This window comes from Motacilla alba, chromosome 1A (assembly GCF_015832195.1).
Source record: "Motacilla alba alba isolate MOTALB_02 chromosome 1A, Motacilla_alba_V1.0_pri, whole genome shotgun sequence".
Lineage (NCBI taxonomy): Eukaryota > Metazoa > Chordata > Aves > Passeriformes > Motacillidae > Motacilla > Motacilla alba.
The window spans coordinates 23,466,409-23,477,993 of NC_052031.1; the positions used below are offsets into that span (position 1 = coordinate 23,466,409).

At 35.7% G+C, this 11,585-nt stretch overlaps 1 long non-coding RNA gene across 1 annotated transcript; it reads left to right on the forward strand.

Annotated features, from left to right (window-relative positions):
• The first annotated feature begins 8,149 nt into the window (after window positions 1–8,149).
• On the forward strand, window positions 8,150–8,986 carry LOC119708416. The gene is made up of 3 exons (XR_005259070.1): window positions 8,150–8,265; window positions 8,394–8,461; window positions 8,861–8,986. It is a non-coding gene; the product is annotated as an uncharacterized LOC119708416 (long non-coding RNA).
• Window positions 8,987–11,585: the final 2,599 nt, after the last annotated feature.

Consider the following 11,585-nt stretch of genomic DNA (forward strand, 5'->3'; position numbering starts at 1 on the left):
CCTATATCGATCTCCTGCCAGAGTTGCTGGGCTGAGTTACAACAGGAAGTCAAAACTAGGCCTCCTCAGTGTCACGATCCGTCCTTACGAACGGGATTCGTGATGGTTTGTTACTTGGTTTCAGGGTACAAAACACCAACACGGCAAGGGGTTTGCAGTAACAATCAAAACCAGTGTACTTTATTGAATAATCACAGCAAAATGCGTTGGAGGGAATTGGGGAAAAGAGAGAGAAAGAAACCTATGGAAAAGAAAAGGGTTGAGAGAAAGGGAGGTATAGCTGCCAAATGTAGAGGCGACGGTATTCTTCGAGGTGCAGTCAAGGTCCCCTCGAGGAGTTGCTTCCAGGTTCAGGGAGATCTCAAAATCTCAGGCTAACCCAGGGTTTTTATTGGAATTTTTCTATTGAGAATTGGGAAGGAGGGGGAAAAATACAATCTGGTCAGCAGTGAGCAAGGGCCATTGTCTTCTTGGTCCAGTGGTCACACCTGCAGCAACCTGCCTCCCCCACACACCCTCCCCCCAGGGTTAGAGGTTTCAATCTCAGTCCCTGGGAGAAAAGGAGGGTTTTCTATATAAGGGTCCCATGTCTCAGTCTTTGAGAGAAAGACTTCTCCCATCTCAGTCCATCTGTCACGGTGATTGTACAGTAGATGAAGGGTCTTCTGTGAAGACCACCAAAAGGTCATTCCAGAAAAGAGTCCAGCCAGGTTAGGAGGTGAGGAAAATTCCAGGGCCATTGTTGCTAAGCGATGCAGGTGAAAAAGAGCAAGGTGCCCCCTCTCCTTTCACTGGGTTCAGTGTACCATGGGGTGGACAAACTCACCTGCGAACAAGAACTTGAGTTCCAGTCCCAGGGCCCTGGCAAGTTCCCACCAAACCAGGATGTTGAACAGGATGCAGGGTGGTCTGGAAATCATGGGGCAGATGAGAGTATTTTCGGACAGAGTATCACACTCAGCAGTGAAGATTACTAAATTTGCTGGCTCTTAATGCACCATAAAATTCAATGTTTTGAAATATTAGCAGCAGCTTGGACGAGTATCAACCTTTCCACTTTTAGTTGTGTAAAAGACATGCGTCTACATATACTCCAAGGTAGTGGTCTGAGGTGCAACTCTTAAGTTCTCAACAACCCTGTACTACATGAGGAGTAACCCTTGAAAATGGTGGAAAAAACCCTGGAAACCACCTGTCTTGCCTTCCAGTGGTTATGACTGTTAGGCCCTAAACCAGAAAATTGTCAGAAAAATGGACTGGAATTTAGAAGTTTCTTGTACCCACTGCTGCTTTGTACATACCATTCTTCAGAATTTGTGTTAAACCTCTCAAAAAATATCTCACAGAATAAATTATCCTTCTCTCCCCATAAATGTTCTTTTCTCTAGAAGCTAAAGACACTACTGGTCTGAGTTGATGGGCAAAGGCAGCTAACCTAAGGTGAGTCAGAGGATAATTCAAAATCGAGCCTTTTTGGACAAACTTGCAAAATAAAACAAAGCCAAAGCCAGCCATTATGGGGATAATACTTGCTCAATTTCACAACCTAATAAGAAAAAAAGATGTGCTATAAAGCAAGAAAAGTCCTTTTAATTACCTTAGATTTGGGGGAAAAAGAAAAGAGATGGCACCTTCGCACCACAGTTGCTTCACAGAGTTTATGATCCAGTTGCTCGGATTGCATGTTACATCTTCTTTACTTTGGGAATGAAGTTGTTTGTTCATAAACATTTTAGAATACAACACAGAAAAGACAGATCTTTACATGCAGTCCCAGACAAAACCACTGGCTGGACAAATACTAAAATTCTTTGTAAATATGTCTAAATATCTCTAAATAGGAGTCACACAATTTTCTCCACCGGGTTTCTCTTTAAATTAATTAATAACTGCTAACAGGGGAAAAGAAGCTATTCTGGCCAGAAAACATTTCTTGTCACTTTTCTTTAATATTTTTGGTGGGTTTTTTTTCCTGTCTCTTGAATGATATTGCAAACTAAAAAAATAGTATGTTAATAACAACTGAAAAAGAAATCTAAATTTATACTGACTTCTCTTTAAAAAGTTGTTGTAAGCCAATCTTTTTATCACTATATGTTCTGTACTGGGAAATATGTTCTTTGAGAATGGGATACAAGTTTATCTATGGGGCTGCACACAACTAAAAGACACTCATATTTGGGGAAAAATACCTGCAATCAACCAATTCTCTTAGCAAAAAATGTGAGATCTTAACCCTCAAAGTCTTAAGCTATCTTCACTGTTTTTAGCAGATGTGAAATAAATACGTATAATGTAATTTTGAAGTAATGCCCATTGTGTTTCAACATATTGTTTCAGGTTCAGCAACAGTAATACTATTCACTCTGGTTCACGTGAGTGAAGAATGAGGGTCACAATCAGGGGTCTCCAAAAGCCCATGTAGACAGACTCTACAAGGTTTCTCAATCCTTGTCTCTTTTGTTAGGTTGACTGGTAGGGAGACTGTATGTTTTTCCCATACGAAGATAAAAATCTGTATTTTCTTGCAGGTAAAAAAAGTCTCCCTGTCAATTAATTGAAAAAACACATAGCTCACATTGACTGAACTTTTATTTGTGTGTCAGAAAAACATACAGAGAAGCTCTCTAACAGGGCAGTTTGGTAAGAATAAATGAGACTGTACTTGAATGGGATTTGCAAGATCACCTTTATTCCACAACTACAAAAGGTGAAGACTCCAATATCCTCATTATTCCTGCCAATTCATGTTTTGTCTCCATACTAAAATTTGAAGAAGCCACCAGCCTTCTCTTAAAAAGATATCACCCAAACAGACATTCACATAAGCAAGTACTTCTAAGCCAATTGCAGAATTATAACTGTCAAGTTTAATTTTGTCATGCAACTGGAAAAGGGAGAAATTGTTTAGAGAAATTACAGGATTGAAGAACCATTATTCCTAGTAAATGCTATGAGAGTTTAGGAGTTCCTAGATACCATAAATAAATAAGCAACTTTGGATCAGTAAGGTTTGATTAGCATTAAATATATTCAAGGTTTGAGGGCTGGAATCTCACTGCCTTCTGCTTTTTACATTGGTTGTGAATTTTACTCTGCTTGTTAATTTCATTTTATTTTTAATAAAATTATAATTTAAAAACCACATCAATCATGTTAAGCACATTATTGTTTAAAAGCTTAACTGGAAGTTATTTGATCCAGTTACTAGTTAAAATAATACCAGATTAATTATTTGTGACTTTGCTTTGCATTAGCTATAAGGCAACATTTTACTTTAGAGTAAACTGCCTAGGAGACTGTCTAACTTGAGCTGACCATTACTTACACAGCATCGAGTAACATTACTTACAAGACACTACACTGATCAAAATATTTCTTTTCTGGTCACAATTTCTCTAATTAAAATATTTTCACTGTTCTTTTTCAATATTTCTCATTCATAGGCCTTCCTTTTACTTAATTTCTCATTTCTGACTGTTCTAAGTCTTGATTGAGGTTGTGGACTCTCCATCCTGAGGTGTTCAAGGCCAGGCTGAATGAGGCTCTGAGAAGCTTGATCTAGTGGAAGGTGTCCCTGCTCACAACAGAGAGGTTGGAACTAAATGATATTTAAGGTGCCTTCCAACCCAAACCATTCTATGAGTCTATGATTCTATGAGTTTGTCTTCTCACAGAGCTAACGTACTACAGTGTAATTTTAGAAATTCCCTAGGAGATGAGATAATCTTACCTGATAGCTATTTTGCCTCTTTTTTTTTTTTTTTTTTTTTTTTTTAATATAATACCAACCAAGAGAACAGAGCAAAAACAGGACACCTACCTGTGAAGAGCAACTTTATTTTAAGGGTGCACACTATTCTGGGTCTGGCTTGGGAGGAGTTAATTTTCTTCACAGCAGCCCACACATACAGCGTTTTGCATGTGTGACTGAAGTGGTGTAGACAACAGATCAGCATCTATCTGTGACTGAACAGTGCTTGCATGACATCAGTGTCTTTCTTGTTTCTCACTTTGTTCCACCTGAGAGTAGGCTGTGGGAAAAAGTTGGGAGAGAACATAGGCAGAACAGCTGACTCGTAGTGGATAATTTCATCAGTGATAAAAACCAGAGTAAGAGAACATAACCTTAAAAACAGGTGTATAACCTTTTTTAAACGAAGGGAACTGTTTATAAAAAGAAATTAGTAATTTATAGTATTTTAATTAAATTACTGCAAATATTTAGGATTTGAGTTTGGTAGCTGGTATGTAGTATAAGCTAAATATTTTGAATAGAGGCGTTATGATTGCATAATTCCATTATTTATGAAGCATCTTACCTACAATTTACAATTGGTGAATTTTTATCCTAATTTATCTCATTTATTGTTTTGGTTCTTCATGTTTTCTCATGGCACTGATTTCATAAAGAGACTTTTTCTGCCTTCAGACTCTGTTCATTCGTGGACATTTCTGTTATCACAGGTCCATAATCATCAACTTCAGTTTGTTTTCCTTGCAATTGAAGAATTGATTTATTATCTAGCTCCATGTTTTTAAAATAATATCAATTTAGACATGAGCTGAATACCATTCTTGCATATAGATTCATTGTATATATATGAATTCATTGATTTTTGGGTTTAATGAGGAGAAGACAGAGGAATTCTGTACATGTAATTCAGATAAAGGCAGTTAATTAAACAGTCATTTGGGGTTATATGCATGTAAATAAGGATGAATGGGATTCATTAAATACTCATAGAAGGTAATTCATTGTTTAATGTACTTTTAGTTCACTACAGGATCAGCTGGGGTAGTGGAGCAGCTGTTAAAGGTGTAAATTTATTTCAGCTACATCATCTGCACTAATTTCAGACTTTAAAAACAATGACACCATAGTAAGCTAGTTGTCTATGTCCCCTTTATAACATTTGAAAAGATTTACTAAATCTGAAAGGATAATTAATTCCATTAAAAATAAAATAATTATAGGTGAAATGAATTCCCCCAAAAAAGCTTCTCTTTCATTACTATTTTAGTTTAGATGTAAGAAGGCTTATGCTAGTGAAAATTAATCCCCTCTAAAGTCACCTCTTCAGTTTCAGAACATACAGTTTTGGTATTTCTGTAGCTCAACCCCGTGTTGTAAGAAGTAAAATGTCAGATTAAATCTTCAAGTTTAGACAGTAAAAATGCAGAATTTATAAATTATTATTTAGAAATGTTTATGCTGTACCTGTTACCAGAGGTTGGCCATAGTCATGAATATAATTGTAAACACACTATGAAATTCTTACCTCCTTCATCCACCCAGGTAGAAAACAGCCAAACATCTCATCTGAAGTAGTCCATTGGCTCAGATCGGAGTCTTCAGATGTTTCAAGGCAAGCACTTGTGCGAGTGCTTTGCTGGATCATGGTCAAAGCCTTCTCCAGGCTCCCAGATGACTTCTTTATCCTTGTCCCAGCCTTGCTGAATGGACTTTTAGGTTTGGGTAAAAAAGATCACATTTAATTTCTCTTCACCAAAACCAAACTCAGCATCTTCTCAGACTATTTCACTTGAAGCAGCTGTTCATCTTTCTTACCATCGACTGTCCCTTTTTATCCTTCATTCACAATAGTGCTAAAAGGCATTTTCTTTTTCTTAACAAATACAGAGACATAGTAATAATATTTGTAAAGACCTGCTATAACAGGCTTTGAAATCAGTGAGAGTTTCTCCATTGATTTCAACAGGTTTTGAACTGAATTCTAAAAGATTAAATCTAGGGAAGGGCAATTAAAGAGTTCTCTCATCTATAGCAAAAAAGTTCAGAATGTCTGTGCATTAATTCTACTGAAAACAATGGCAAAATAACTGTTTACTTGTCTAAAATGAATTATTCTTAGCCTCTGTCATATAAACAATTCAAGTAATCAGCCTGTACATGTACAAATGTATAAAATGCAGAAATGTGTGTAGTAACTAAAAATTAAATTATAATTTAACTGATGTAATGAGATATAAGTATTAATAACCTCATTTAAAAGTCTGATGAATACAAAAGCTCTCACATTGTAATTACTATCAGAAAGAAAAGAAGTCTTGTTAATCTGATGAGCAGCTGATGACAGAGAAAATTACAAATAATGGAAACATAGCACAAATAAATTCTAGGTTAGGATAGAATAGTTTAATAATAGAAAGACTATTTAGCAGAGAGTAAGTATGATCATATAAAAATAGGATGTTTTGTCTTAGAAAGGATGATTCTTCCGGAGACTTCTAATCATTAGACTTCTTTGCTCACCCGTGATTCTCAATTTTTTAAAAAGGACCAATCTTTTTACAACAGGTCTAAATGAAGCTAGATCCAGGTCAGCAGCATCTTACTGCATCAACTGAATACTAATGAAATGTCTCTTTTCATAAAGTTTGGAGGCTGCCAAAGACTAATGGGAGACTTTTCAAAATGGAAAGAAACAAAAAAATACAATAGCTTGGGCAATTTTAGGCAATCAAGTTGGTGGTATTAATATTGATTTGTTATGTATAATTAGTGACTATTATATTAGTTAAATTAATTCCGAAGACACACTGGTTTTTTATTAGTCTGAGCTACTTCTCATCTGTAGAGGCATAGCTGCTGGAAAAGAAAACTAAAAAGAGGAGGCTGCCATTATTTTTCCTATTTGGTGAAGAAAATTCATTACTGCTATATCATACAGAGTATGACACAATATTCTATATTTGCATTTTTAGTTAAGTTTCATTAATATCTGTATCCCCATCACCATCTTCCCATGTCTTTTAGGAACAGACTCATCCTGGCATATATTGAACATATTTTGCATAGAAATTCCAGAAAACATAAAATACAAGTTTATCTTTGCCTTCAATTAGCATCATAATTTCTGTTATGTTGACAGTTCCTTGAAGATTCAAACTGGAAAAACTGCTTTTATTAATCATGGCAAGAAATGCTAAGACAGCCCATGGGAGAACCCTTCTTTTACTTATTGGCTTTTTGTACAAGCTGTATTGGCAAAGTCATTTCACAAGTTTAATGGATGACTCCAGCTTGTAAAATGCATTGGTCAAGGTAGGTCATATAGTGCAGTGTTTACAGATATTGAACCAGACAGGTTCAGTAACTAGAGTAGTTAAATAATAATGACAAAGGGCTGCATGTTTACCCTTGCTTTTTATGCCTTCCATAAATATTTCTGTGCCATAGGAAATTTAATGCTATAATGCAGTCAAAAGATCAAACTTTAATTACTTTCTGGTCAAAATTGACATTATGTTGTAATTTTTAAAACCTGTCATCAAAACTTAATTTTACCTGATAAAGACAGAAGTTGTGCCATCATGAAAGCTGGAATCATTTGTGTTCAAAAACAAGATGTTAAGTGTCTGTGGCAGTAACAGTAAAGGAATTAGGAAAAATCCCATCATTTTAAAATAAAAAGCATTCACAGTAGAACCTCTCAGTTAGCAACCAGCTATTAGAACTGAATCCAGTAGTCTGCTTTTTTTCTCAAGATTTGGGTTTTCTAGTGCTGTAATATTCCTCTAATGCAAATCTACTATCATGAGAGAAATACTGAAATTCACACAAACGTCATGTAAAATTAAGAGATTATCAGTAAAAGACACTTTGGTATCTAATAGACAGCACCTTTTTCCTGTAACTTGGATTAGCTATTTGCACTTTCTGTTTTGAATTAGGATTTGGTCATTCACCATTAGTGTGAGGCATTGAGTGCCCACTAATCCTGAATAGTTTGCTGTCTCACCTGTGAGGTCTACCTTTAATCTGTCATTGATTTAAAGTTCACTAATGTCATTCAGTATGTCCACATAGGCAGCAGAAAGAGATGTATATGATTGTTCTTTCCCATGCATTGATCTGCCAAAAACTAGCCAGCTTATTAACATCCTCACAGTACCACAGTGAAGCCACTGAATTCTTTAGAAGGGTATCAGTCTATTGTTTGGTGCATTAGTGCACCTACATGTCTTCCCAAATTTTCTTCAGCAAATTCACAGTGCATACAGTGCCTTGTGTTTGTCCTTTCTTAACCTGTGCAAACAAATGGGTTATGTGCTTCATAGCCGTACTCTTCTCTGCCATCCTGTCTTCTGCCCTCTTTTCCCAGAAGGACAGAGATGCTCTGGAGGGGGAGCGCACCCATGTGGATGTACCCACTGACAACTGGGAGTGATGAACTGGGAGTAGGGTGCCAGAACTAGCAGCTGACAAGGATCAAAGTGCCTGAGGAATACAACTTTAAGGTAAGAGCCTTCCCCTTGCCATTCCTGGCCAGGGAAAATACACTTAGCAAAGCAAGACTTTTTCATGCAAATTGGAAGAAAATATGAACATACAAAAAACCTTTTTTCTTTTTTTTTACTGCTTGCAGGAATACATTTTCAGCACCAGGCAGAAAAACACACTGAAATCTTCAGACAACGTACATTATGCTGTAGAGTAAGTAAACACAATGACAATTAATGAAATAAAGCTCTGAATTTTGTAGAAAAGAAAATTGTAATTGTGATAAAAAGCGATGAACAGAACAGTATTCTATTAAGGTATTCTTTAAGTGCGAAGTAGTTACTTCACAAGAAAATGAAAGGACTCTGCCAACAAGGCTTTCAAAGTTAAATAAATCTACTTGTGTTTGTTGTTCTAATTTAGTAGGTCAGTATTTCAAAGAAACCCTGGAGATAAGCAAGCTGGCAGGAAAATGAGGGAAACAGTTGTGGGGAGGGTAGTGAGGAAAGCTTTTGAACCTGAATTACTCTTGGCATTTACAGGTTGTGAGTAATGTTAATAAAAATTACAGCTGCAACAGTGATGACTCTCTGTTATAATACATACTGTCAGGAGCAGCCTCTTCAGTGACCTCTGGTAATATGATTCTGCTGGTGGATGCTTCCGAATCTGCTGATGAAGCAATTTAGAGCTGCAGAAATGGCAAGCCATCCCTCATTCCCCAAACAGGAATCTGGCACTGAACCAGACATTCAAAAACTACAGCATATATTGTGTAAAAATAAATAAGAAAATAAAACCCTCTTTTTCCTGCATGAGAGGAACACTTCTATTCTATGGGAGATAAAGGTCATGATAGCACATTACCACAGACTCTTTGTCTAACAGATCAATGGCTATTCTTTTGTATGTGTAAAAATGTCTTTTGTCCACAGGAAAACTGCTGAATGAACATAGCAATTGGGAAAAGTGTTACCTTTTGCATGCGGGAAGCAAACACATTTATTGCTCATATCTTTTGTTACAACTCCTTCAGCTATAGCACTCTATATTTCACCTTCAACACACCTGTAAAATTACAAGTGCATCTATTATCTACAAGCATTTGCTAGAAAAATGCAATATATAATTACAACAGCAAAAACCTACTTCATTTGCAGTTCTTCTGGATTTTGGTTTTATAATTTCAAAACCACTTTCAAAAGAAAAATGGCAGCTGCTTACCTTAGCCACTAATCATGGACAAAATGGTTTTTTGTGAAAGTAATACACACTAAACAGTAACTAATCATTAACACTCCACTAGTCTAGTTGTTAGGTCTGTAACTACCATTTTTCTGGAGTTTCTGCCTAATAGAAGCTGTATTCATCTTTTCAATTTTTCCTGAAGTACAGCAGAGTAGCTGGAGAAGCTGTGTTTATGTGTAAAAGAGAGTCGACTCCCTGTTGTGAACAAGCTGTTTCTTGCCTATTACAGTAAATAAAATACCTGTGCTTTGTTTGAAAACTCATTTTAATATTGATATTTTTGTACTGCTTATTTTCCTTCTTCTCTCTTACACACAAAAAATCCCCAAAGCTTGAGAAAAGTTTTTTCAGTCTAAGTGATTATGGAAGTAATGCATGGGTGCAGTGCGTAAGTGCAGTGGGTTAAACATTATTTGTATCCCATCTACTTCTTTCATATAGAACTTGTCTCTTTGTGTTGCACTGAAACAATCAACAAAAGTTTTTTTCTTAGAGCTAAAGAAGCTATCCAGACATAAGAATTTTTTTTCAAATATTCTTGGCAAATTTCAATTGCTTTGATATTTACCTAATACTAAAATTTTAAATGTTAAAATAAAAAATCACCAAGATTAAACAGAACATTTTAATTCCTTCAAACTGTGCATTAGGTTTAGACATCAGGAGCCTTTCTCATGTATAATATGAAACATTAAAGTAGCAAACTCCACCATCTTGTGACATTTGGTGCATCCATAATTTCTTGAAGTAACCAAAGTATGCCCTGCAGAGAATGTTTTCACAACTTTTCCAAGTTTTATCTCTTCTTGCCATGCTGGAAATCCCAATATTATTTTGGTGGAAGAATATAGAAATTGAGAATGTTCAAAAACAATTGACTTGGATGTGCAGAAGAAACTTTTAAAAGGTTGTAGAACCTTCCTAAATAGTCCTCAGAGATTTAACACAATCAAATGGTTCACTTGTCTGTTTCAAGCTCTCCTGGTGTTAAAATACTATAGTTCTATGCTGTATTTCTATGCTATAGTTCTAACTACAGCTGGAAACAAGTCCATATAATTAATTGTCAAGTGTGGAGTCTTACGTGCATAAAGACGAACACCAGTGAAAAAACATTTCTCAGGCAAAGTACGTAGGATCATTTCAATGACTTTTATTTTGCTGAAGACCAAGAGCTTCCAGCTTACTCCTGGACGTAAATGTTTTTATAACTATTGGCATTATCAGTCAAACCTATTACTTCAGTGTCTAAGGGCCTCTCTCCCCCCCAAAAAACATTCACTCATTCAACTACAGCAGGCACTGTTAGAGCCCAAAATAATATGTGTTTTCTCTTATCTGAATGAGGAAGGCACTTGTCAGGAGTAAAAATATAGGATGAGAGCAGTCACATCACAACTCTTCAGAATTTGAAGCTTGAAGTCTATAATCCTTGGAAAAATAATCCCCATGAATTCTGGGAGAAGCTAAACAGGATGAAGTGAAGGGAAACAGTGCAAAGTTAATAAAGCAGGGATGAATAGGTAACTGGGGCAAAATAAAAGCCAAAGTGAGGATCAAGAAAAGTGGATGGAGAAATCAATTCAGAATTGCAGAAATTTTTAAATTGCAAACATTTTATATATGCATTTACATATGCATTATAATTTTTATTATAGATTTCCGAGCCAAATTACTTCTATTCTTTTATGTGTTAGAGCTAACAGACTAAGAGAATACTTAAAAAGATTTCTTCAGATATTTCATTGCTTTCTTTTTGTGACTTCATGCAGGCAAACAACATCAACAAGAGATTATTCACTGAAGTTATTAGTAAGGCAAGCATATTAGAAAATTTTTTTTACTACTGCTTTTGAAAAAAGTAGTACTAGCTACTGAGATTATTTTCCTAGTATGATTCTGGCTAATATTCCTAAAATACATCTGATAATTTACTGTGTAGATATATATTCAAAATGGAATTGAACAATACATTTGTATATAACAAATAGATAGTGCACATACTTTCAATGTTTCTGGATTTGAAAGATTAGTTCTGTGCGCTGACATTGAGAACTCCCTTACATCCCCTGAAACAAGAGCTTTAGTT